We start from the raw sequence: 26,248 nt of genomic DNA on the forward strand, positions 1-26,248 counted from the left end.
AAAAAGACGAACGTTGGGTTTCTATTTGACGAAATATTCTCCAAATTCAAATATGGAAGTTGGGTTCAAAAGGTACTTATGAACCATAGAAAGGTGTTTTGTACTAGTGTGGACGAACTTTGGCACAAAAGGTCATGACAAAATCCGAAAAGGACAAATTTTGGGTTTCTACTTATCTGAATGTTCTCCTAGTCCATATTTTGAGGAAGATTTGGTTCAAAAGGTACTTATGAACCCTTGAAAGAAGTTTATTACCTGTGTACACGAACTTTGGCACAAAAGTCCATGACAGGATCCGAAAAGGACAAACTTTGGGTTTCTACTTATCGAAATGTTCTCCAAGTCCAAATTTGGACGAAGATTGGGTTCAAAAGGTACTTATGAACCTTCGAAAAGAGTTTATTACCTGTGTGCACGAACATTGGCACAAAAGGTGAAGACAAAATCCAAAAAGGACGAACTTTGGGTTTCTAATTGTCGAAATGTGCTCCAAGTCCAAATTTGGACGAAGTTAGGTCCAAATAGTACTTATGAATCCTTGAAAGATTGTTTTGTACCTATGTGGATGAACTTTTGCATAAAGCATCATGACAGAATCCAAAAAAAGACGAACTTTGGGTTACTACTTGTCGAAATATGCTCCAAGTCTAAATTTGCACGAAATTTGGTTCAAAAGGTACTTATGAACCTTGGAAAGAAGTTTTGTACTTGTGTGGACGAACATTGGCACAAATGTTCAATACAAAGTCCAAAAGGACGAACATTGGGTAACTTGTCCAAATGTATTCCAAGTCCAAATTTTGACGAAGTTATGTTCAAAAGGTACTTATGAACACTAGAGATGAGTTTTGTATCTGTGTGGACGAATTTTGGCACAAAAGGTCAAGAGAGTTCAAAAAGGACGAACTTTTGGCTTCAACTTGTTGAAACGTGCTCCAAGCTTAAATTAGGACGAAGTTTGGTTCAAAAGGTACTTATGAACCGTGGAAAGGAGTTTTGTACTTGTGTGCACGAACTTTGGCACAAAAGGTTAAGACAGAATCCACAAGCAACGAACATTTTATTCCTACTAGCGAAATGTGCTTCAAGTCTAAATTTTGACGAAGCTTGGTTCAAAGGTATTTATGAAATCTGGAAAGGAGTTTTGTACCTATGTGGACGAACTTTGGTACAAAAGGTAAAGATAGAGTCCAGACAAGACGAATGTTGGGTTTCTACCTATCGAAATGTTCTCCAAATCCAAATATGGATGAAGTTGGCTTTCAAAAGGTATTTATGAACCATGGATATGTGTTTCGTACTAGTGTGGATGAACTCTAGCACAAAAGGTCATGAAAGAATCCGAAAAGGACAAACTTTGTGTTTCTACTTATCGAAATGTTCTCGTAGTCAAATTTGGATGAAGATTGGTTCCAAGAGGTACTTATGAACCCTGGAAAGGAATTTTGTACCTGTGTGCACGAACTTTGGCACCAAAGGTTAGACAAATTCTGAAAAGGACGAACTTTGGATTTCTACTTGTCGAAATATGCTCCAAGTCAAAATTTGGACGAAGTTGGGTTCAAACGATAGTCATGAACCCTAGAAAGGTGTTTTGTACCTATGTGGATGAACTTTGCCACGATGCGTCATGACAGAATACAAAAAGGATGAATTTTGAGTTTCTACTTGTCGAAATGTGCTCAAAGTCCAAATTTGGACGAAGTTTTGTTCTTGTACTTATGAACTAGAAAAGAGTTTTGTACCTATGAGGATTACTTTGGCACTTGCCGAAATATGCTTCAAGTCTAAATTTTGACGAAGTCTGGTCAAAAGGTAATTATGAATCCTAGAAAGAAGTTTTGTACCTGTGTGGACAAACTTTAGCACAAAACATCAATATTGAGTTCGAAAAGGACGAACTTTGATTTTCTACTTGTCGAAATATGCTCCAAGTTTCAAATTAGGACGAAGTTTGGTTCAAAAGCTACTTATGAACTGTGGAAAGGATTTTTGTACTTCTGTGCATGAACTTTGGCACAAATGGTCAAGACATAATGCGAAAGGGACGAAAATTTGGTTTCTACTAAATGTGCTTCAATTCTAAATTTTGACGAAGCTTGGTTAAAAAGGTTCTTATGAAATTTGAAAAGGAGTTTTGTACCTGTGTGGGCAAACTTTGGCACAAAAGGTCAAGACAGAGTCCGAAAATGAAAAACTTCGGGTTTCTACTTGACGAAATGAGCTCCAAGTCAAATTTTGACAAAGTTTGGTTTAGAAGGTAGTAGTGAACCCTATAAATGAGCTTTGTACCTGTGTGGATGAACTTTGGCACAAAGGGTCAAGATAGTGCCCGAAAAGGATGTACTTTCAGTTTCTACTTGTTGAAATCTTCTCCAAGTCCAAATTTTGACGAAGATTTGGTTCAAAAGGTACTTATAACCCTGGAAGTTGTTTTGTACCTGTGTGCACAAATTTTTGAATGAATTGTGGGTTTCTACTTATCGAAATGTTTTTCAAGTCCAAAATTGGACGAAGATGGGTTCAAAAAATACATACAAACCCTTGAAAGGTGTTTTGTACCTATGTGGATTAACTTTGGCATAAAACGTCATGACAGAATCCGAAAAGATTGAACTTTGGGTTTCTACTTGTCGAAATGTGCTCCAAGTCCAAATTTGGACGACGTTTGGTTTAAAAGGTACTTATGAACTCTGGAAATGAGTATGGTACTTGTGTGGACAAACTTTGGCACAAATGTTCAAGATAAAGTTCGAAAAGGATGCACTTTGGGTTTCTACTTGTCGAAATGTGTTTCAAGTCCAAATTTTGACGAAGTCTGGTTCAAATGATAGTTATGAACCCTGGAATGGAGTTTTTGTTGGGTTTTATGTCCTAAAACTCGTGGTTTTGTAAACATTAGAACTTATTCTGAGAAATTGATAAAGTTGTTGTTGAATATATTGTTTTTTAGAAATCCAATAAACCTAAGTCCCTTGACTATTATATGAGTACTTGAACTTTATGTAGAGACATACAAGTAGATCAGGCTCGAGTAAATAGTCAAAATGATCTATAGTATATGAATAAAGTTACCTTATTCTGGTAACATTATTGGATGCGACCTACTCTGTAGTTGTTACAAAATATTGTAAAGTGCTACATACGAAGTGATCCTAATTCATGCATATTGAGACATGAGAAGTAGGGGTATCCTGTGCAAATGAGTTTTGTGCAAGATCGGACCACGAAACCTATCACTCTTACTTTATAACGCTGTTTGCTGTTTAAGACTGACTATTTCAAAGCAATGACCTAGGTAACTTAACCTTAATCCTAAGCTAACTATGAACCCCTGTTTGTTCGGGATTATCCTTTGATTTGCAAACAGTGAGAGTAGATCAATTGCCTCTACTCAATAAGCTTACCATTTGGGATAAGACCAGATGCATAGCTGGGAACATAGGGTGCAAAAAGAAATTCACTCCTACCTGATTAAGGTTAGTAGAGAGGTTGTTCCCTTAAATGTTGATTCTGGTTCTTGAACAAGAGACCTCACCCTTTCATTGGCCTGAGAGGGATTTGATTTGTTGATTGAATCACAAATCAATTGTTCATTAGGGGATCAGTGGAACTTAAGAAACAAGAAGTAATTTTGGGGGTAAAACAAAGATTCGACCCCGTCGTTATTACGAGAAACCTGTGAAGGGTTAATTTATTAATCATGGTTATATTGAGTGGATATAATATATCTACAATGAGGGGAGTTCAGCTATGGGATTTAGTGGAATCACCCATTAGTTAACGAACGGGGGTTATTCGCGAGGTCCCCCTACTAGCTCGTAAGTGGATAAGCTCTAGAATAGCGTGATAAGTTAATTTGACGTATTTAAATTAGAATTAAATAAATTTGAAGAAATAATATTTAAATATGATTTAAATATTTAAATATTTGAAGATGGAATTGTGTTAAAAATTAATTTAATATTGATATTAAATTAATTAGAATTATTTAAATTGTTTAAATAAATATTTATTAATTTTATTAAAGAAAATTAATTTATGAAATTAATTTTGTAAAATTAATAATATTTTCAGTTTTATTCAATAAAATTTATTTTTGAAATCAATTTTGATAAAATTTAAAAAGAAAAGAAAAACACAAAGTTGGAAAAATTGATTTTCCATTTACTCCATGAACTAGCTCACCAACAACCCATTTTAGCTCTTCATTAACTCCAAGCATGAGGTGCATCTCATTGCAGGAAACTTCTTTACATGAGTGTTTGCAATATATAGAAGATTTTGGAGTGTTTTGGAGGAGAGCAACCGAACAAATTATGAGGAAAAATTGAGAGAAGAAGGGTGTTCTTCTTCATGGTTGCTGCAATGAGCTTCTCCAAATTCCTTTAATTCCAGCTTATTTTGAGTTCCACTACTCAATCTTAAGCTCCAAGAGGATAGTAGGGAAGATCTTAAGGTGACAACAAGATCTTATGGAGATTTGCAGCTGAATCGAAACTTAGAGAAAGTTCTTCAAAGGTATGTCATGAAACCCATTTTTTTCTGTTCAAGCATGTCTTCTTTTCTGCCAAAATTAATGAATTAAAGTGCTTATGGATCCTGGTTTCTTCCGCTGCACATTGGTACCTTCCAACACTAAAACTCGTGGTTAGTAAGCAATAGAATTTATTCTGAAAATTCAATAAAGTTGTTATTGAATATATTATTTTTTTTTAGAAATCCAATAAACCAAAGTCCTCGACTATTACATGTACTTGAACTTTATGTGGAAACATACAAGTGGATCAGGTTCGAGTAAAAAGTCAAAATGATCTATAAATATGAATAAGGTTGGGTGCTTTATTCTGATAGCATTATTGGATGGGGCCTACCCTGTAGTATTTACAAAGAGTTGTAAAGTGCTACAAACGAAGTGATCCTAATTCGTTCATGTTGGGACATGAGGAGTGGGGATGTCCTATGCAAATGAGTTTTGTGTAAGATCGGACCACGAAACCAGTCACTCTTACTTTATAACGCTGTTTACTGTTTAAGACTGACTATTTCAAAGTGATGACCTAGGTAACTTGACCTTAATCCTGAGCTAACTATGAACTTCTGTTTGTTCGGGATTATCCTTTGATCTGCAAACAATGAGAGTAGACCAACTGTCTTTGCTCAAGAAGCTTACAATTTTGGGGATAAGATCGAATGAGTAGCGGGAACATAGAGTGCAAGACGAAATTCACTCCTACCCGATTAGGGTTAGTAGAGATGTTGTTTCCTTCAAGTGCTGATTCTGAGTCTTGAACAAGAGGCATCTCCTTCTCATTGGCCTGAGAGGGATTCCATTTGTTGATTGGATCAAAAATCAATTGTTCATTAGGGGATCAATGGGACTTAAGGAACAAGAGGTAATTTCGGGGGTAAAACAGAGATTCGACCCAGCCATTATTACGAGCAACCTGTGAAGGGTTAACTTACTACATGGTTATATCAAGTGGACATAATATATCTACAGTTAGGAGAGTTCAACTATGGGCTTTATTTAGTGGAATCACCCATTAGTTAATGAATGGGGGTTAGATAGGTCTAATGAGTTTAGCCGATTAATCTCGGATCGTTGGAGCCATGATTTGTAGTTCCGCGAGGTCTCCCTAATAGCTTATAAATGGATTAACTCTAGAATAGCGTGATAAGTTAATTTAAAATGTTCAAATTAGAACTAAACAAAATTGGAGAAATAATATTTAAATATGATTTAAATATTTGAAAATGGTATGGTGTAAAATTAATTTAATATTTGATATTAAATTAATTAGAATTATTTAAATTGTTTAAATAATTATTTATTAATTTTATTAAGAAAATTAATTTATGAAATTAATTTTGTAAAATTAATAATATTTCAATTTTATTAAATAAAATTGATTTATGAAATCAATTTTGATAAAATTGGAAAAGAAGAAAGAAATCACAAAATGGAAAAATGATTTTTTTCATTGTCTTCTTCCAAGTAGCTCACTAATAACCCACTTCTTCAACCTTCATTAACTCTAAGGATGAGTTGCATCTCATGCAGCAAATCTCTTTTCATGAATGTCTGCAATATATTGAAGAGATTGGAGTGTTTTGAAGAGAAGGCAACCGAATAAATTTTCCTGTAAAATTTGTGTGAGAAGAAGTTGTTCTTTTGCTGGGTTGCTACTGTGAGTATTCTCCAAATTCTCTTAATTCAAGCTTATTTTGAAGAGGATAGTAGGGAAGATCTTGGGGTGGTCTACAACAAGATTCAGAGGAGATTGATAGCTGAATTCAAGCTTAGAGGAAGTTCTTCAAAGGTATGTTTTGAAACCCATTTATTTCTGCTAAAGCATGATTTCTTTTATGCCAAAATTAATGAATTAGAGTGCTTATGGATCCTGATTACTTCCGCTGCGCATTGGTACCTTCCAACAGTTTTGTACTTGTGTGAATGAACTTAGATAAAAATGGTCAAGAAAAAGTTCGAAAAGGACGAACTTTGGATTTCTACTTATCGAAATATGCTCCAAGTTCAAATTAGGACGAAGTTTGGTTCAAAAGGTACTAAAGAAGCCTAGAAAGCAGTTTTTTGTGGACGAACTTTGGCACAAAAATTCAAGATAGAGTCTGAAAAAGACGAACTTTTGGAAGTGTTTTGTTTGGTGGGATCTGTGGTTTACTGGCGGTTTGATCTTGGAGACATATGGGGTTAGGGTTTTGTATGATGCGATGAGTAGTCAGAAGGCTAGGTTAACTGATTTGATGGAGAGGTAGATATCAGTGGCCTAATGTTTCATGGGAGTTGCCCGAGATTTGGGGCTTAATTAAGCTGTGGGGCCTAAAGTGAGTGGTGAAGATTATTGGGTGTGGGTTCCGAGTACTAATGGTCGGCTTTTTGTTACTAGTGCGTGGGAGAGTTTGTGTCCTCGTCGTCCAAAGGTGTCTTGGGTGTGTCTTATATGGTCTAGGAGTTGTATTCCGCGACACTCTTTTATTGCTTGGTTGGCTGTGAGGGATCGGTTAGGTACTCGAAATTTGTTGAAAAGGTGGGATCAGTCATCTGATGTTGAGTGCTTTTTTGTGTGGATGGTTTGGAGTCTCGTGATCATCTATTACTTTGATTGTGGGTATGGGAGGGAAATGTGGTCCAGTGTGTTGATCTGTTGGGTTTGTCTCATCAGGTTGTTGAGTGGGATGTCGAGTTGTGTTGGATATGTTAGGTGGGGTCTGATAAGAGGGCTCGGAGTAAATTGTTTCGAGTCTTCAGGTGTTCTGCTATTTACTATATTTGGCAGGGCCGAATCATCAGTTGTATGGGGGTCATCCGAGGTTGGCGTCTGCCATGTTCCATCTTATTGTCTCTGTCATTTGTGCTCGTGCTGCTTCCTGGCGGGTTGATCTCCTTGGTCTTCTCTAGTTTGTTCATGCGGTTTTTTGTTTGTCTTTTGCTTTTAAAAGTTTTGGTGTTGTCCCCATTTTATGGGGTCTTCTTTGTTTCGTTTCCCTATTTGGTTTTGTTTGGTCTCTTGGTTTGAGTTGATCATCTGTTACATTCTGAACTCTATCTTTGTTGGTGCTTTTTGCTATGGTGCGTCATCATGGGCTATAGGATCCTCCTTGTAGTGTAATAATATTACGTTCTCCAAATCCAAATATGGATGAAGTTAGGTTCAAAAGGTACTTATGAACCATGGAAAGGTGTTTTGAACCAGTGTGGACGAAATTTGGTATAAAAGGTCATGACATAATATGAAAACGACAAACTTTGGGTTTCTACTTGTCGAAATGTTCTCCAAGTCCAAATTTGGACGAAGATTGGGTTCAAAATGTACTTATGAACCCTGGAAAGGAGTTTTGTACCTGTGAGTATGAAATTTGGCACAAAAGGTGAAGACAAAGTCTGAAAAGGACAAATATTAGGTTTCTAAGAGTCGAAATATTCTCCATGTCCAATTTTGGATGAAGTTGGGTTCAAAAGGTACTTATGAACCCTTTCCCGGTGTAGACAAACTTTGGAAAAAAAGGTGAATATAGAGTCCAAAAAGAACGAACTTTCGGTTTCTACATGTCAAAATGTTCTCCAAGTCTAAATTTGGATGAAGTTGGGTTCAAAAGAGACATATCAACCCTGGAAAAGAGTTTTGTACATGTGTGAACGAACTTTGGCACAAAAGGTGAAGACAAACTTCGAAAAGGACGAACATTGGGTTTCTACTTGTCGAAATGTTCTCCATGTCCAAATTTGGAAGAAGTTCGATTCAAAAGGTACTTATGAACCCTAGAAAGGAGTTTTGTACCTGTGTCAATGAACTTTGAAACAAAAGGTGCAAATAGAGTCCGAAAATAACAAACTTTGGGATTCTACATGTCGAAATGTTCACCAAGTCAAAATTTGAACGAAGTTGGGTTTAAAAGGTACATATGAATCCTGGAAAAGAGTTTTGACCTGTGTGGACGAACTTTGGCACAAAAGGTCAAGACCGAATCCAAAAGGGATGAACTTTAGGTTTTTACTTTGGCACAAAACGTCATGACAGAATCCGAAAAGGACGAACTTTGGATTTCTACATGAAAAAATGTGCTCCAAGTTCAAATTTGGACAAAGTTGGGTTCAAAAGCTACTTATGAACCCTTGAAAGGAGTTTTGTACCTGTATGGACGAACTTTGGCACAAAAGGTCAAGATAGAGAACAAAAAGGACGAACTTTGGGTTTCTACTTGTCGAAATGTGATTCACGTCCAAATTTCGAACACATTGGGTTTAGAATGTACTTATGAACATAGAAAAAGTGTTGTACCTGTGTGGACGAACATTGGCACAAAAGGTCAAGATAGAGTTTGAAAAGTCTGAACTTTAGGTTCCTACTTGTCGAAATTTGGACAAAGTTTATTTTGAAAGGTACTATTTGACCTTGGAAAGGAGTTCTGTACCAGTGTGGATGAACATTGGCATAAAACGTCATGACAGAATCCGAAAAGGACATACTTTGGGTTTCTACTTGTAGAAATGTGCTCCAAGTCCAAATTTGAGCGAAGTTGGGTTCAAATGGTTCCTACTTGTCGAAATGTTTTTCAAGTCCAAATTAGGACAAAGTTTTCAAAGTTACTTATTGACTTTGGAAATGAGTCATGACTGATGTGGACGAACTTTGGCACCAAACATCATGGAAGAATTCGAAAAGGACGAACTTTGGGTTTCTACTAGTTGAAATGTGCTCCAAGTCCAAATTTGGACGATGTTTGGTTCAAAAGGTACTTATGAACCTTGGAAAGGAGTTTTGTACCTGTAGGGACGAACTATGGCACAAAAGATCAAGAAAAAACGAAAAAGGACGAACTTTGGATTTCTACTTGTCGAAATGTGAATCAAGTCCAAATTTTCACGAAATCTTGTTCAAAAGGTACTTATGAACCATGGAAAGGAGTCTATATTGGTGTGGACGACTTTGGCACAAAACGTTATGATAGAATCCGAAAAGGTCGAACTTTTGATTTCTACTTATAGAAATGTGCTCCAAGTCCAAATTTTAACGATGTTTAGTTCAAAAGGTACTTTCAAACACTTGAAATGAGTTTTATACCTTTGTGGACGAACTTTTGCACAAAAGGTTAAGACAAAGTTCGAAAAGAATGAACTTTGGGTTTCTACTTCACGAAACGTTCTCCAAGTCCAAATTTTGAGGAAGTTGGGTTCGATAGGTACTTATGAACCTTGGAAAGGATTTTTGCACCTGTGTGAATGACCTTTGGAACAAAAGGTGAAAATAGAGTATGGAAAGAACGAACTTTAGGATTCTACATTTTGAAATCTTCTCCAAATCCAAATTTTGACGAAGTTGGGTTTAAAAGGTATATATGAACCCTGTAAAAGAGTTTTGACCTTTGTGGACGAACTTTGGCATAAAAGGTCAAGACAGAATCCAAAAAAGACGAACTTTGTGTTTCTACTTGTCAAAATGTGCTTCAAAACTAAATTTTTACGATGTTTTGGTACAAAATGTACTTAACCTTGAAAAGGAGTTTTGTACCTATGAACCCTTGAAAGGAGTTTTGTACCTGTGTGGACGAACTTTGGCATAAAAGGTCAAGACAGATAATGAAAATGACGAAAAAAGTTTTTACTTATCGAAATGTGATCCAAGTCAAAATTTGGATGAAGTTGGGTTTAAAAGGTACTTATGAACACAGAAAATGTGTTTTGTTCCTATATGGACAAACTTTGGGGCAAAAGGTCTACACAGTTTGAAAATGACGAACTTTGGGTTCCTGATTGTTGAAATGTTCTTCTAGTCCAAATTTGGACAAAGTTTTAATCAAAAGGTACTTATTGACCTTGAAAAGGAGTTCTGTATCGATGTGGATGAACTTTGGCACAAAACGTCATGATAGAATTCGAAAAGGACGCTTTAGGTTCTACATTGTAGAAATGTGCTCTAAGTCCAAATTTTGATGATGTTTGGTTCTAAAGGTACTTATGAACCCGGGTAAGGAGTTTTATACATGTGGGGATGAACTATGGCACAAAAGGTCAAGATAGAGAATGAAAATGATGAACTTTGGGTTTCTACTTGTCGAAATGTGCTTCAAGTCCAAAATTTGACGAAGTCTTGTTCAAAAGGTACTTATGAACCCTGGAAAGAAGTTTGTACCTGTGTGGACAAACTTTGGAACAAGAGGTCAAGAAAAAGTTTGAAAAAGATGAACTTTCGGTTCCTACTTGTCGAAAGGTTCTTTATGTCCAAATTTGGACGAAGTTTGGTTTAATAGGTACTTATGGACCTGGAAATGAATTTGGTACCTGTTTGGACGAACTTTGGCTCAAAACGTCATCACAGAATTCGAAAAGGACGAACTTTGAGATTCTTGTTGAAATGTGCTCCAATTCCAAATTTGGACGATGTTTGGTTCAAAAGGTACTTATGAAGACTTGAAAGGAGTTTTGTACCTTTGCGGATGAACTTTGGCACAAAAGGTTAAGACAGAGTTCGAAAAGAACGAATTATGGCTTTCTACTTTACGAAATGTTTTCCAAGTCCAAATTTTGAGGAAATTGGATTCAATAGGTACTTATCAACCCTGGAAAAGAGTTTTGTACTTGTGTGAACGAACTTTGGACAAAAGATGAGGACAAAGTTAAAAAAGAACGAACATTGGGTTTCTACTTGTCGAAATATTCTCTATGTCCAATTTGAACGAAGATTGGGTTCAAAAGGTACTTAGGAACACTGGAAATGTGTTTTGTACCTGTGTTAACGAATTTTGAAACAAAAGGTGAAAATAGAGTTCAGAAAGGATGAACTTGGAGATTCTACATGTCGAAATGTTCTCCAAGCCCAAATTTGGAAGAAGTTGGGTTTAAAAGGTACTTATGAACCCTGGAATGCTGTTTTCTAATTGTGTGCACGAACTTTGGCACAATTGGTAGCTATGAACCTTGGAAAGGTGTTTTGTACTTGTGTGGATGAAATTTGGCTCAAAATGTTATGACAGAATCCGAAAAGGACAGACTTTGGATTTCTACTAGTCAAAATTTTCTCGAAGTCCAAACTTGGACGAAGTTTGGTTCAAAAGATACTTATGAATACAAGAAAGGAGTTTTATACCTTTGTGGACGAACTTTGGCAAAAATGTTCAAGATAAGTCTGAAAAGGATGAACTTTGAGTTTCTACTTGTCGAAATGTGCTTCAAGTCAGAATATTGACGAAATCTTGTTCAAAAGGTATTTATGAACCCTGGAAATGAGTTTTCTACTTCTGTGGACGAACTTTGGAACAAAAGGTCAAGACAGAGTTCGAAATTGACGAACTTTGGGTTTATACTTGTCAAAATGTTCTCCAAGTGCAAATTTGGATGAAGTATGGTTCAAAACATACTTATGAACCCTGGAAATTTTTTTTGTACCTTTGTAGAGGAACATTGAGAACAAAATGTAAAAAAATTTTCTTCCAAATTTGGACCTGGAGAACATTTCGTCAAGTAGAAACCCAAAGTTTGTTCTTTTCGAACTTTGTCTTGAGCTTTTGTGCCAAAGTTCATCCCCAAAGGTACAAAACTCCATTCAAGTCTTCATAAGTATCTTTTGAACCAAACATTGTCCAAATTTGGACTTAGAGCACATTTCGACAAGTAGAAACCGAAAGTTCATCCTTTTCGAAGTTTATGATGATGTTTTGTGCCAAAGTTTGTCCACACCGATACAAAACTCCTTTCTAGGGTCCATAAGTACCTTTTGTACCAAACTTCGTCCAACTTTGGACTTAAAGAACATTTCGACAAGTTTACCCAAACTTCGTCCTTTTCAAACTCTGTCTTGACCTCTTGTACCAAAGTTCGTCCATACAGGTAAAAACTCCTTTCCGGGGTTCATAAGTACCTTTTTAACAAAACTTCATCAAAATTTAGACTTAAAGCACATTTCGACAAGTAGAAACCCAAAATTCGTCATTTTCATTCTAGGTCTTGACCTTTTGTGCCATAGTTCATTCGCGCAGATACAAAACTCCTTTCCACATAAGTATCTTTTGAACCAAACATCATCCAAATTTTGACTTAGAGCACATTTCCACAAGTTTAACCCAATGTTCGTCCTTTTCGGATTCTGTCATGACGTTTTGTGCCAAAGTTTGTCCACATCGGTACAGAAATCCTTTCCAAGGTCAATAAGTACCTTTTGAACCAAACTTTGTCCAAATTTGGACTAGAAGAACATTTTGACAATTAGGAAACCAAACTCTGTAGACCTTTTGTGCCAAAGTTTGTCCACCTAGGTGCAAAACACATTTCCTGTGTTCATAAGTACCTTTTGAACCCAACTTCATCCAAATTTGGACTTGGAGAACAATTCGACAAATACAAACATTGTTTGTCCTTTTCGTTCTCTGTCTTGACCTTTTGTGCCAAAGTTCGTCCACACAGGTACAAAACTCCTTTCAAGGGTTCATAAGTACCTTTTGAACCCAATTTTGTCCAAATTTGGACTTGAAGCTCATTTCGAATTGTAGAAACCCAAAGTTCGTCCTTTTCGAACTTTCTCTTGACCTTTTGTGCCAAAGTTCGTCCACACAGGTACAAAACTCCTTTCTAGGGTTCATAAGTACATTTTGTACCAAAAGCCGTGAAAATTTAGATTTAGAGATAATTTCGAAAAGTAGAAACCCAAAATTCGTCCTTTTTGGATTCTATCTTGACCTTTTTTGCCAGAGTTGGTCCACAGAGGTCAAAACTCTTTTCCAGGGTTCATATGTACCTTTTAAACCCAACTTCATCCAAATTTGGACTCGGAGAACATTTCGACATGTAGAATCCTAAAGTTCGTTCTTTTCAGACTCTATTTTCACCTTTTGTTCCAAAGTTTGTTCAAACAGGTACAAAACTCCTTTCCAGGTAACATAAGTACCTTTGAATCCAACATCTTTCAAATTTGGACATGAAGAATATTTCGACAAGTGGAAACCAAATGTTCGTCCTTTCCGAACTTTGTCTTCACCTTTTGTGCCAAAGTTTCGTCCACACAGGTACAATACTCTTTTCCAGGGTTGATAAGTACATATCAAACCCAACTTCCTCCAAATTTGGACTTGGAGAACATTTCGTGAAGTAGAAACACAAAGTTCATTCTTTTCGAACTTTGTCTTGACCTTTTGTGCCAAAAGTTTGTCCACAAAGATACAAAACTCATTTCAAGTGTTCATACTTACCTTTTGAACTTAAACATCGTCCAAATTGGGTTTGGAGCACATTTCGATAAGTAGAAACCTAAAGTTCGACCTTTTCGGATTCTTTCTTGACGTTTTGTGCCAAAGTTTGTCCACAGTAGTACAGACTTCTTTCCATGGCTCATAAGTACCTTTTAAACAAGACTTCGTCAAAATTTGGACTTGAAGCACATTTCAATAAGTAGAAACCCAAAGTTCATCCTTTTCATTCTCTATCTTGACCTTTTGTGCCATAGTTCATCCCCACAGGACAAAACTCCTTCACAGGGTTCATAAGTACCTTTTGAACCAAACATTGTCCAAATTTGGACTTGGAGCACATTTCGACAAGTAGAAGCCCAAAGTTCGTTCTTTTCGGCATCTTTCATGACGTTTTGTGCCAAAGTTTGTCCACATCAGTCAGAATTTATTTCCAGGTCAATAAGTACCTTTTTAACCAAACTTTGTCCAAAATTGGACTTGAAGAACATTTCGACAAGTAGGAACCAAAAGTTCGTCCTTTTCAAACTCTGTCTTGACCTTTCGTACCAAAGTTCATCCACACAGGTACAAAACACCTTTACTATGTTCAATACCTTTTGAACCCAACTTCATGGAAATTTGGACTTGGAGCACATTTCGACAAGTAGAAAGCCAAAGTTCGTCCTTTTCGTTTTCTACATTCACCGTTTGTGCCAAAGTTCGTCCACACAGGTGCAAAACTCCTTCCGAGTGTTCGTAAGTACCTATTGAACCCAAATTCGTCCAAATTTGGAGTAGAAGAATATTTCGACAAGTAGGAACCCAAAGTATTGACCTTTTGTACTAAAGTTCGACCACACAGGTACAAAACACATTTCCTGTGTTCATAAGTACCATTTAAACCCAACTTTGTCAGAATTTGGACTTGGAGCACATTTCGACAAGTAGAATCTAAAAGTCCATCCTCTTCGTATTCTGACATGACGCTTTGTGCCAAAGTAGAAACCTAATGTTTGTCCTTTTTGGATTCGGTCTTGACCTTTTGTGCCAAAGTTCCTCCACACAGGTCAAAACTCTTTTCCATGGTTCTTGACCATTTGTGCCATAGTTTGTCCACATAGGTACAAAACTCCTTTCCAAGGTTCATAAGTACCTTTTGAACCAAACATCGTCCAAATTTGGACTTGAATAACATTTGGACAAGTAGGAACCCAAAGTTCGTCCTTTCCATTCTCTATCATGACCTTTTTTTGCCAAACTTTGTCCACAGAGGTAGAAAACTCCTTCCAGGGTTCATAAGTACCTTTTGAACCCCACTTCATTCAAATTTGCACTTGATGCTCATTTCGACTTGTAGAAACATCCTCTTAGGAATTTGTTTTGACCTTTTGTGCCAAAGTTTTTCCACATAGGTACAAAATTTATTTCAGGGTTCATAAGTACCTTTTGAACCAAACTTCGTCAAAATTTAGATTTGAAACACATTTCGACAGTAGAAACCCAAAGTTTGTTCTTTTTGAATTCTGTCTTGACCTTTTGTACCAAAGATCATCCACACAGGTCAAAACTTCTTCCAAGGGTTCATATGTACCTTTTGAACCCAACTTTATCTAAATTTGGACTTTGAGAACATTTCGACAAGTAGAATCGCAAAGTTCGTCCTTTCGGAATCTATTTTTACCTTTTGTTCCAATGTTCGTCCATACAGGTACAAAACTACTTTCCAGGGTTCATAAGTACCTTTTAAACGCAACTTCTTCCAAATTTTGACATGGAGAACATTTCAACAAGTAGAAACATAGTGTTCGTCCTTTTTGAACTTTGTCTTCACCTTTTGTACCAAAGTTCATCCACACAGGTACAAAACTCTTCCAGCAAATAATTGACAATGATTAGGAGCTAGAGTATTAAAAGATTTGCTTCCTAGTTAAGCTTCCAAATATGAAGAGTAGCAACCCTTCAAGAATCAAAACCACCAAAAGTCATAATGAATTTGGAAATTCAGATTCATTCATATATTTAATGTATCAATTTATAATAATGTATTTACATTTATGGAGGTTTATTATGTATGTAGTTGAAGAGTTTTTGTTGAACCATGTCAATTAGGTGAAAGATTATGTCCATTCAAGTTGTCTTTTCAATTAATATAAATACCTATGTAATATTGTCATTTAAAAAGAGACTTTGAATTTGAATGAAATTTCATTAGAGTTTATTCTAATGTTTAGAATACATTAGAATAAAAGGTCAAGACAGAATCCAAAAAAGACGAACTTTCCAAAAAAGACGAACTTTGATACCAAATAAGAACTACCTCAATCACGTATGAGAACTCCCCTTACTCTAGGTGAACCCCCACAACGATAATATGAATAATCCCCAATAAACAAACAGATAACAACCCGAAGAAAGCTAAACAGATTTGGCATAGAAGATTGATCGATGATCAAGAAGAAAGGAGAACTTGTTCCTAACTTCAAGATTTCAAACTCTCCACAATCTAATTGATCAAACTAGATTGAATGTTCTAATACATGCATTCTAAACACAAGAGTACAAAAAAAAGTATAAATCTTGAGAGAATAAAGCTTGATAGTATTCTTGTGGTTGTTATCATTTTGTTTGTTGGGGGTTATTCTATTATCGTTGTGGGGTTCACCTAGAATAAAGGGGGGGAGGGGGGGTTCTCATACGTGATTGAGGTAGTTCTCTTTATTTAATAAGATAAAGTGTCAAAAATGGCACTTGGAGCTTCAATGGTTGCAACTCTTCACCATTGGCTGGAAACTTATCTTCAAAGCAAGCATTTAATTCTTTTAGAAGTCTTTTAGCTCTAGCTCATCATTGGTTTATAGGGATAATGATTGCCTCACAATTAGATTGACTTAGAAAGCTCTCCAATGGATTTTCAACATGAGCTTCTAAAATATTATTCACTGGTTTTCATAATTTGAAGCTTCCTTGTTTAGCTTCTCGTTTCCTGGAATCTGCTATACTTTTAAGTCTTTACATTTGAAAGCTCTTTTTCTAATGTTTAGCCTGAGAAATGGCTACCACATCCAAGGAAGGCAGCAGGTGCGCAAATTACCCATCTTGACACGGGGAGGTAGTGACAATAAATAACAATACCGGGCTCTTCGAGTCTGGTAATTGGAATGAGTACAATCTAAATCCTTTAATGAATATTGATTGATTGAACTGGTTCCAATAGCATATATTTAAGTCAATGTAGTTAAAAAGCTTGTAGTTGGACCTTGGGTTGGGTCGATCGGTCCACCTATGATGAGCACTGGTTGGCTCGTCCCTTCTGCCGGCGATGCGCTCCTGGCCTTAACTGGCCGGGTCATGTCTTTGACGCTGTTACTTTGAAGAAATTAGAGTGCTCAAAGTAAGCCTATGCTCTGTATACTACCTGGTTGATCCTGCCAATAGTCATATGCTTGTCTCAAGGATTAAGCCATGCATGTGTAAGTAAAAACTAATTCAAACTATGAAACTGTGAATGGCTCATTAAATCAGTTATAGTTTGTTTCATGGTATCTGCTACTTGGATAATCATAGCAATTCGAGAGCTAATATGTGCAACAAACCCCGACTTCTGGAAAGGATGCATTTATTAGATAAAAGGTCGAGCAGGCTCTGCCCGTTGCTCTGATACCAAATGATAAAGAGAACTACCTCAATCATGTATGAGAACCCACCTTTATTCTAGGTGAACCCCCACAACGATAATAAGAATAACCCCCATTAAACAAAATGATAAAAGCCCCAAGAAAGCTAAACATATTTGGCTTAGAAGATTGATCGATGATCAAGAAGAAAGGAGAACTTATTCCTAACATCAAGATTTCGAACTCTCCACAATCTAATTGATCAAACTAGATTGAAAGTTCTAATTCATGCATTCTAAACACAAGAATACAAAGAAAAGCATAAAGCTTGAGAGAATAAAGCTTGATAGTATTCTTGTGGTTGTTATCATTTTGTTTGTTGGGGGTTGGTCTTATTATCGTTGTGGGGGTTCACCTAGAATAAAGGGGGGTTCTCATACGTGATTGAGATAGTTCTCTTTATCATCTAATAAGATAAAGTGTCAAAAATGACACTTGGAGCTTCAATGGTTGCAACTCTTCATCATTGGCTGGAAACTTATCTTCAAAGCAAGCATTTAATCCTTTTAGAAGTGTTTTAGCTCTAGCTCATCATTGGTTTATAGGGATAATGATTGCCTCACAATTAGATTGACTTGTAAAGCTCTCCAATGGATTTTCAACATGAGCTTCTAAAATATTATTCACTGGCATTCATAATTTGAAGCTTCCTTGTTTAGCTTCTCGTTTCCTGGAATCTGCTGTACTTTTAAGTCTTTACATTTGAAAGCTCTTTTTCTAATGTTTAGCCTGAGAAATGGCTACCACATCCAAAGAAGGCAGCAGGCGCGCAAATTACCCAATCCTGACACCAACCTTACTGAGAGCCCTTTCAACTCTAGCTCTAGATCTAGGACGAAGGTAGTGACAATAAATAACAATACTGGGCTTTTCGAGTCTAGTAATTTGAATGAGTACAATCTAAATTCCTTAACGAGTATCATTCAAGGGCAAGTCTGGTGCCAGCAGCTGCGGTAATTCCAGCTCCAATAGCGTATATTTAAGTTGTTGCAGTTAAAAAGCTCGTAGTTGGACCTTGGGTTGGGTCGATCGGTCCGCCTATGGTGAGCACCGGTCGGTTCGTCCCTTCTGTCGGCAATGTGCTCCTAGCCTTAACTGGCCGGATCGTGCCTCCGACGCTATTACTTTGAAGAAATTGGAGTGCTCAAAACAAGCCTACGCTCTGTATACTACCTGGTTGATCTTGCTAGTAGTCATATGCTTGTCTCAAAGATTAAACCATGCATGTGTAAGTATGAACTAATTCAAACTGTGAAATTGCGAATGGCTCATTAAATCAATTATAGTTTGTTTGATGGTATCAATTCGGATAACCATAGTAATTCTAGAGCTAATACGTGCAACAAACCCAGACTTCTAGAAAGGAGTTCTGTACCAATGTGGACGAACTTTGTTAGAAAACGTCATGACAGAATCTGAAAAAGACGAACTTTGGGTTTCTACTTGTCGAAATGTTCTTTGCCTCCAAATTTGGATGATGTTTGGTTCAAAAGGTACTTATAAACCCTGGAAAATAGTTTTGTACCTGTGGGCACGAACTATGGCACAAAAGGTCAAGATAGGGGACGAAAAGGACAAACTTTGGGTTTCTACTTGTTGAAATATGCTCCAAGTCCAAATTTGGCGGATGCTTGGTTCAAAAAGTACTTATAAATCCTGGAAAGGAGTTTTGTACCTTTATGGACCAACTTTTGCATAAAAGGTCAAGAAAGAGTTTGAAAAGGATAAAGTTTGCGTTTCTACTTGCCAAAATGTGCTCCAAGGCAAAATTTGGACGAAGTTTGGTTCAAAATGTACTTATGAACCCTGGAATGGAGTTTTCTACCTGTGCCGTCAACCTTTGGCACAAAAGATCAAGAAAGACTCTTAGAACGACTACTTTCGGCTTCCACTCTTTTGAATAAGTCCAAATTTAGAAGAAGTTTCGTGCAAAAGGTACATATGAACCTTGGAAAGGGATTTTGTACTTGTTTGGACGAACTTTGACATAAAAGGTCAAGACTGAGTCCGAAAAGAACGAACTATGCTACATGTCAAAGTTTGGAAGAAATGTGGATCAATAGGTACTTAGGAGCCCTTGAAGGAGTTTTGTACCTGTGTCGACAAACTTTGGCACATAATGTTGAGACAATTTCCAAAAAGGACGAACTTTAGTTCAAAAGGTACTTATGAACACTTGAAAGGAGTTTTGTACCTGTGTGGATGAACTTTGGCACAAGAAGTCAAGATAGGGTTTGTAAAGGACGAACCTTGGGTTCCTACTTGTCGAAATGTTCTTCAAGTGCAAATTTGGACGATGTTTACTTCAAAAGGTACTTATGGACCATGGAAAGGAGTTCTGTACCAGTGTGGACGAACTTTGGCACAAAACGTCATGACATAATCCAAAAATGACGAACTTTTGGTTTCTACTTAACGAAATGTTCTCCAAGTGCAAATTTTGTGGATGTTGGGTTCAATAGGTACTTATCAACCCTAGAAAAGGGTTTTTACTTGTGTGGACGAACTTTAGCACAAAAGGTGAAGACAGTTCGAAAAGGACGAACACTGGGTCTCTACTTGTCAAAATGTTCTCCATGTCAAAATTTTGAAGAAGTTGGGTTGAAAAGGTACTTATGAACCCTTGAAAGGAGTTTTGTACCTAAACGAACTTTGGAACAAAAGGTGAAAATAGAGTTTGCAAAGGGCGAACGGTTGGATTCTACATGTCGAAATGTTCTCCAAGTCCAAATTTGGATGAAGTTGGGTTTAAAAAGTATATATGAACCCTAGAAAAGAGTTTTGATCTGTGTGGACGAACTTTGGCACAAAAGGTCAAGAAAGAATAAAAAAGGATGAAAGGTTTCTACTTGTCGAAATTTGCTTCGAATATAAATTTTGACAAAGTTTGGTTCAAAATGTACTTATGAACCCTAGAAAGGAGTATTGTACCTGTGTGGACGGACTTTGGAACAAAAGGTCAAAACAAAGTGCAAAAAGGACAAACTTTGGGTTTCTACAATTCGAAATGAGTTTCAAGTACAAATTTCGATGAAGTTGGTTCAACAAGTACTTATGTTCCCTTGAAAGGAGTTTTGTACCTATGTAGCCGAACTTTGGCACAAAAGATCAAGCCAGAGAACGAAAAGGAAGAAATTTAGGTTTCTACTTGTCGAAATGTGATCCAAGTCCAAATTGGGACAAAATTGGGTTCAAAAGGTACTTATGCACATAGGAATGTTGTTTTGTACCTGTGTGGATGAACTTTGGTACAAAAGGTCAATACAGAGTTTGAAAAGGACAAACTTTATGTTCCTTCAAGTCCAAATTGTGATGAAGTCTTGTTCAAAAGGTACTTATGAACCCTGGAAAGGAGTTTGTACCTGTGTGGAACTTTGGCACAAGAGGTCGAGACAAAGTTTGAAACGGATGACCTTCAGGTTCCTACTTGTCGAAAGGAGTTTTATGCCTGTGTTGACAAACATTGGCACAAAACGTGATGACAGAATCTGAAAAAGACGAACGTTGGGTTTCTACTTGTCGAAATGTGCTCCAAGTCCAAATTAGGAGGATGTTTGTTTCAAAAGGTCCTTATGAAACCTTGAAAGGAGTTTTGTACCGTGGTGGTCGAACTTTGGCACAAGTGGTCAAGACAAAGTTTGAAAAGGACGAACATTGGGTTTCTACTAGTCAAAATATTCTACATGTCCAAATATGAAAGAAGTTGGGTTCACAGGGTATTTATGAACCTTGAAAAGGAGTTTTGTACCTATGTGAATGAACTTTGGAACAAAAGTGAAAATAGAGTTTGGAAAGGACAAACTTTGGGATTTTACATGTCAAAATGTTCTCCAAGTCCAAATTTCGACGAAGTTGGGTTTATAAGTTACGTATGAACCCTGGAAAGGAGTTTTGTACCTGTGTGGATGAACTTTGGCACAAAAGGTCGAGATGAAGTCAGAAAAGGATGAACTTTTTGCTTCCACTCTTTCATATGTGCTCTAAGTCCAAATTTGGAAGAAGTTTGGTGCAAAAGGTACTTATGAACCTTGGAAATGAGTTTTGTACTTGTTTGGATGAACTTTGGCACAAAAAGTCAAGACCGATTTTGAAAAGGACGAACTTTGGGTTTCTACTTGTCGAAATGTGCTCCATGTCAAAGTTTGGAAGAAGTGTGGTTTAATACGTTCTTTCGAGCTCACGAAGGAATTTTGTACCTGTGTCGACGAAGTGTGGCACAGAAGGTCAATGTCTGAAAAGAATGAACTTTGGGTTTCTATTTTTCGAAAAGTGCTCCAAGTCCAAATTTGGACGAAGTTGCGTTCAAAAGATACTTATGAACCCTTGAAAGGATTTTTGTACCTGTGTGGATGAACTTTGGCATAAAATGATAAGCAAATAATTGGCAATGATTAGGAGTTAGAGTATTAAAAGATTTGCTTCCAAGTTAAACTTCTAAATATGAAGAATTGCAACCTTTCATGAATCAAAGCCACCAAAAGTCATAATGAATTTGGAAATTCAGATTCATTCACATATTTTATATTTAATGTATCAATTTATAATAATGTCTTATTGTTTTCTTGTGACCTTTCTTCTTCTTTTATTTCCTTCATATTTTAGTATACTTATTGGAAAAATTAGAAAAAGAAATTTTGTTTGCATCTTTCCATAATTAAAAAAAAAAATCGAGATTTTGTGTGTTTTCGCATTCTAGGCTATATTGGAATTTCTCGCATGATTCTCACAAGAATACTATCAGATTTGCTGAAATTGAGATAGTAGAAGTCTTATGATATGTCTCATCGAAGAAGAAATTGTCATGCGACTTACGACAATGATGATAATTTTCGGAAGAATCTTAGAGAAAGTTTGGCTGAGTTGCACCACTCCATTAATTACATAGGCCAATTGAATGAAACATTGAAGTTGCAAAAGCTAGCAAGAAAGAATCATGCCACACGAGCCATTGAAAATTAAGAAGATAGTCAATTGCCAGAAATTGATCAACCAATTCCAAATGATGGAGTTCATCGACAAGTCAAAAAGGAAGATTCCATTGGTGATGTTATTGAAATGAATGACAGTGATCATCAATGAATTAAAAGGTAAAGTAGTTATAGAAAGTGTGAAGAAATTTGAAGTATGTGTTGTATATAACACCATAACAAATCCTGTTGAGAAAAGTGAGGGCACTGTGGGAATTGAGAAAATATCAAAAAGTGAGAAATTAGAGTCGCAAGAAAAAGAAAAGAGTGTGATTAAGAGTGGAGGTGAAGGAAAATATTCATGTGAGAAAAATCATGGGAGTAGTTTTCCAACGAATGTTCTTTCCTATTTTTTCCTTGTGTTTTATATACTGCATTGAAGATGCAAAAGGTACTTATGAACCCTTGAGAGGAGTTTTGTACCTGTGTGGATGACCTTAGGCATAAAAGGTCAAGACAGAGAATGAAAAGGATGGACTTTGGGTTTCTACTTGCCAAAATGTGCTCCAGGTCCAAATTTCGACGAACTTTGTTACAAAAGGTCAAGGCAGTGTTTGAAAAGGCTGAACTTTGGGTTTCTACTTGTCGAATTGTTCTTCAAGTCAAATTTGGACGAAGTTTGGTTTGAAAAGTACTGATGGACCCTGGAAAAGAGTGTTGTACCTATGTGGACGAACTTTGGCACAAAAGATGAAGACAATGTTCGAAAAGGACGAACATTGAATTCTACTTGTCGAAATGTTCTCCACGTCCATATTTGGAAGATGTTCGGTTCAAAAGGTAAATGAAACCTAGAAAGGAGTTTTGAACCTGTGCGAATGAACTTTGGAATAAAAGGTGAAAACAGAATCTGTAAAGGACGAACTTTGAGATTCTTCATGTCGAAATGTTTACCAAGTCCAAAATTGGATGAAGTTAGGTTTAAAAATAAACCCTAGAAAAGAGTTTTGGCCTGTGTGGACAAACTTTGGCACAAAAGGTCTGGACCGAATCCAAAAAGGACAAACTTTTGGTTTCTACTTTGGCACATAATGTCATGACATAATCCAAAAAGAATGAACCTTGGGTTTCTACTTGTCGAAATGTGCTCCAAGTCAAAATTTCGACAAAGTTAGGTTCAAAAGGTACTTATGAACACAGGAAAGATGTTTGGTATAAAAGGTAAAGATGAAGTTTGAGAAGGCTGAAGTTTGGGTACTTGTCCAAATGTTCTTCAAGTCCAAATTTGGACAAAGTTTGATTCAAAAATTACTTAATGAACCTAGAAAGGAGATTTATACCAATATGGATGAACTTTGGGAAAAAACGTCATGACAGAATCCGAAAAGAATGAACTTTGGGTTTCTACTTGTCAAAATATGCTCCAAGTCAAAATTTAGACGAGGTTGGGTTCAAAAAGTACTTATGAACCCTTGAAAGGAGTTTTATATCTATGTGGACAAATTTCAACACAAAAGATCAAGAAAGAGAATGAAAAGGACGAACTTTGGCTTTATACTCATCGAAATGTGCTCCAAGTCCAAATTTCGACAAAGTTGGGTTCAAAAGGTAAGTATGAAAACAGGAAAGGTGTTTGGTACCTGTGTGGACGAACTTTGACACAGAGTTTTAAAAGAACGAACTTTGAGTTCCTACTTGTCCAAATGTTCTTTAAGTCCAAATTTGGACGAAGTTTGGTTCAAAAGGTACTTATGGACAAGAAAGGAGTTCTATACCGGTGTGGACAAACTTTGGCACAAAACGTCATTACAGAATCTGAAATGGTTGAACTTTGGATTTCTACTTGTCGAAATGTGCTCCAAGTCCAAATTTGGATGAAGTTGGGTTCAAAAGGTACTTACAAACCTTGGAAAGGAGTTTTGTACATGTGTGGACGAACTTTGGCAGAACAGGTCAAGACAAAGAACGACTGGTTGGTTTCTACTTATCGAAATGTGCTCCAAATCCAATTTGGGACGAAGTTGGGTTGAAAAGGTACTTATGAGAATAGGAAAGGTGTTTTTTACCTGTGTGGACGAACATTGGTACAAAAGGTCAAGACAGAGTTTGAAAAAGACGAACTTTGGGTTTCTACATGTCGAATAGTTCTTCAAGTCCAAATTTAGAAAAAGTTTGGTTCAAAAGGTACTTATTGACCCTGGAAGTTTGGTACTTACTTATGAACCCTGTAAATGAGTTTTGTACCTGTGTGGGCGAACTTTGGCCAAAGGGTCAAGATAGTGCCCGAAAAGGACGTACTTTCGGTTTCTACTTGTCGAAATGTTCTCCAAGTCTAAATTTTGACAAAGCTTGGGTTCAAAAGATACTTATAAACCCTAGAAAGAAGTTTTGTACCTGTGTTCATAAATTTGGCACAAAAGTACAAGTTAGAATTCGAAAAGGACAAACTTTGGGTTTCTAGTTGTCGAAATGTTTTTCAAGACCAAATTTGGACGAAGATGGGTTCAAACAATACTTACAAACCCTTGAAAGGTGTTTTCTACCTGTGTGGATTAACGTTGGCATAAAATGTCATGACAAAATTCGAAAAGGTCGAACTTTGGGTTTCTACTTGTCGAAATGTGCCTCAAGTCCAAATTTGGACGACGTTTGGTTTAAAAGGTACTTATGAACTCTGGAAATGAGTTTGGTACCTTTGTAGATGAACTTTGGCACAAATGTTCAAGACGAAGTTCAAAAAGGACCCACTTTGGGTTTAAACTTGTTGAAATGTGTTTCAAGTCCAAATTTTGACGAAGTCTAGTTCAAATGGTACTTATGAACCCTGGAATGAAGTTTTTGTTGGGTTTTATGTCCTAAGACTCACGATTAGTAAACAATAGAACTTATTCTAAAAATTTAATAAAGTTGTTATTGAATATATTGTTTTTTTAGAAATCTAATAAACCAAAGTCCCTCGACTGTTACATGAGTACTTGAATTTTATGTGGAGACATATAAGTGGATCAGGTTCGAGTAAATAGTCAAAATGATCTTAGTATATGAATAAGGTTGGGTGCCTTATTCTGGTAACACTATTGGATGCGGCCTACTCTGTAGTTGTTACAAATAGTTGTAAAGTGCTACAAACGAAGTGATCATAATCCATTCATGTTGTGACACTAGGAGTGGGGGTGTTCTGTGCAAATGAGTTTTTGTGCAAGATCGAACCACGAAATGAGTCACTCTTACTTTATAATGTTGTTTACTATTTAAGACTGACTATTTTAAAGCGATGACCTAGGTAACTTGACCTTAATCCTGAGCTAACTATGAACTTCTGTTTGTTCAGGATTATCTTTTGATCTGCAAATGGTGAGAGTAGACCAACTGCCTCTGCTCAATAAGCTTACCATTTTAGGGATAAGACCGGATGAGTAGCTAGGAACATAGGGTGTAAGATAGAATTCACTCCTACCCGATTAGGGTTAGTAGAGAGAGGTTGTTCCCTTCAAGTGCTGATTCTAGGTCTCGAGCAAGAGGCCTCACCCTCTTGTTGGCCTGAAAGGGATTCAATTTGTTGATTGGATCACAAATCAATTGTTCTGGGGATTAGTGAGACTTAAGGACCAAAAGGTAATTTCAAGGATAAAACAGAGATTCGACCTAGCCGTTATTACGAACAATCTGTGAACGGTTAACTCACTAATCATGGTTATATCGAGTGGACATAATATATCTACAGTGAGGGGGGTTCAGCTATGGGCTTTAGTAGAATCACCTACTAGTTAACAAATGGAGGTTAGATCGGAGTTTTGTACCCTTGAAAGGAGTTTTGTACTTGTGTGGACAAATTTTGGCACAAAAGGTCAAGACAAACAACGAATTTGAAAGGGTTCTACTTATCGAAATGTGCTGCAACCAAATTCGACGATGTTGGGTTCAAAAGGTAATCAACACAGTAAACGTGTTTTATACCTGTGTGGATGAACTTTGGTACAAAAT

Source organism: Benincasa hispida, chromosome 4 (assembly GCF_027475165.1).
Source record: "Benincasa hispida cultivar pf3 chromosome 4, pf3_genome.v1.1, whole genome shotgun sequence".
Classification (NCBI taxonomy): domain Eukaryota; kingdom Viridiplantae; phylum Streptophyta; class Magnoliopsida; order Cucurbitales; family Cucurbitaceae; genus Benincasa; species Benincasa hispida.